Source organism: Chaetodon auriga, unplaced genomic scaffold (genome assembly GCF_051107435.1).
Source record: "Chaetodon auriga isolate fChaAug3 unplaced genomic scaffold, fChaAug3.hap1 Scaffold_307, whole genome shotgun sequence".
NCBI lineage: Eukaryota > Metazoa > Chordata > Actinopteri > Chaetodontiformes > Chaetodontidae > Chaetodon > Chaetodon auriga.
In genome coordinates, this window is record NW_027482011.1 from 10,001 (window position 1) to 12,500 (window position 2,500).

Here is a 2,500-nt window from a genome sequence, read left to right on the forward strand (position 1 = left end):
GGAAAAGGGTTAGGCTGGGAGCCAGCCCTTGAGGTTGGTGAAGGCAGGCAGGCAGGCTAGCTGGCTGGCTGGCGGATGAGAGTGGAGGCAGGAGGAAAGGAAAAGAGTTAGGCTGGGAGCCAGCCCTTGGGGTTGGTGAAGGCAGGCAGGCAGGCAGGCTGGCTGGCTAATGAGAGTGGAGGCAGGAGGAAAGGAAAAGGGTTAGGCTGGGAGCCAGCCCTTGAGGTTGGTGAAGGCAGGCAGGCAGGCAGGCAGGCTAGCTGGCTGGCTGGCGGATGAGAGTGGAGGCAGGAGGAAAGGAAAAGGGTTAGGCTGGGAGCCAGCCCTTGGGGTTGGTGAAGGCAGGCAGGCAGGCAGGCAGGCAGGCTGGCTGGCTGGCGGATGTGAGTGGAGGCAGGAGGAAAGGAAAAGAGTTAGGCTGGGAGCCAGCCCTTGGGGTTGGTGAAGGCAGGCAGGCAGGCAGGCAGGCAGGCAGGCAGGCAGGCTGGCTGGCTGGCGGATGTGAGTGGAGGCAGGAGGAAAGGAAAAGAGTTAGGCTGGGAGCCAGCCCTTGGGGTTGGTGAAGGCAGGCAGGCAGGCAGGCTGGCTGGCTAATGAGAGTGGAGGCAGGAGGAAAGGAAAAGGGTTAGGCTGGGAGCCAGCCCTGTGAAGGGTATAGAGCTGGTCCGGCGTGCCACGGCCGGGACGAAAACCGCATCGTTCGTCCTGAATCGGAGGTTGGACTGTGTATGCACAGTATAGTATGTGGAATATATACAAAGGTTGAGAATTTTTAAACAAAAATAAAAGAAAGTAATTGTGAGAAATAAAGAAAAGTAAAAGAGGTTGCTGTATGCCTGGAAAAGGCCGGAAGCCTCCCCACGGCTGTGAGAAGGCCAGGGGGTCAGGCCTGGAGCCAGCCCCCAGCAGGAGTAGCAGGCTGGGGGTCCTGGAAAGGCTGGAAACCTCCCCGTGGCTGCGAGAAGACGAGGGGGTCAGGCCTGGAGCCAGCACCCAGCCTGCTCCTCATGCTGGGGGCCTGGAAAAGGCCGGAAGCCTCCCCACGGCTGTGAGAAGGCCAGGGGGTCAGGCCTGGAGCCAGCCCCCAGTACGAGTAGCAGGCTGGGGGGCCTGGAAAGGCCAGACGCCTGCCTGTGGCTGCTAGAAGAAGACGAGGGGCTCAGGGCTGGAGCCAGCACCCAGCACGAGTAGCAGGCTGGGGGGCCTGGAAAGGCCAGAAGCCTCCCTGTGGCTGCTAGAAGAAGACGAGGGGGTCAGGGCTGGAGCCAGCACCCAGCACGAGAAGCAGGCTGGGGGGCCTGGAAAGGCCAGAAGCCTCCCTGTGGCTGCTAGAAGAAGAGGAGGGGGTCAGGGCTGGAGCCAGCACCCAGCACGAGTAGCAGGCTGGGGGGCCTGGAAAGGCCAGAAGCCTCCCTGTGGCTGCTAGAAGAAGACGAGGGGGTCAGGGCTGGAGCCAGCACCCAGCACGAGTAGCAGGCTGGGGGGCCTGGAAAGGCCAGAAGACTCCCTGTGGCTGCTAGAAGAAGAGGAGGGGGTCAGGGATGGAGCCAGCACCCAGCACGAGTAGCAGGCTGGGGGGCCTGGAAAGGCCAGACGCCTGCCTGTGGTTGCTAGAAGAAGAGGAGGGGGTCAGGGCTGGAGCCAGCACCCAGCACGAGTAGCAGGCTGGGGGGCCTGGAAAGGCCAGACGCCTGCCTGTGGCTGCTAGAAGAAGAGGAGGGGGTCAGGGCTGGAGCCGGCACCCAGCCTGCTCCTCGTGCTGGGGGCCTGGAAAGGCTGGAAGCCTCCCCGTGGCTGTGAGAAGAGGAGGGGGTCAGGGCTGGAGCCGGCACCCAGCCTGCTCCTCGTGCTGGGGGCCTGGAAAGGCTGGAAGCCTCCCCATGGCTGTGAGAAGATGAGGGGGTCAGGGCTGGAGCCGGCACCCAGCCTGCTCCTCGTGCTGGGGGCCTGGAAAGGCTGGAAGCCTCCCCATGGCTGTGAGAAGATGAGGGGGTCAGGCCTGGAGCCAGCCCCCAGCACGAGTAGCAGGCTGGTGGGCCTGGAAAGGCCAGACGCCTGCCTGTGGCTGCTAGAATAAGAGGAGGGGGTCAGGGCTGGAGCCAGCAACCAGCACGAGTAGCAGGCTGGGGGGCCTGGAAAGGCCAGACGCCTGCCTGTGGCTGCTAGAAGAAGAGGAGGGGGTCAGGGCTGGAGCCAGCACCCAGCACGAGTAGCAGGCTGGGGGGCCTGGAAAGGCCAGACGCCTGCCTGTGGCTGCTAGAAGAAGAGGAGGGGGTCAGGGCTGGAGCCGGCACCCAGCCTGCTCCTCGTGCTGGGGGCCTGGAAAGGCTGGAAGCCTCCCCGTGGCTGTGAGAAGATGAGGGGGTCAGGCCTGGAGCCAGCCCCCAGCACGAGTAGCAGGCTGGGGGGCCTGGAAAGGCCAGACGCCTGCCTGTGGCTGCTAGAAGAAGAGGAGGGGGTCAGGGCTGGAGCCAGCGCCCAGCACGAGTAGCAGGCTGGG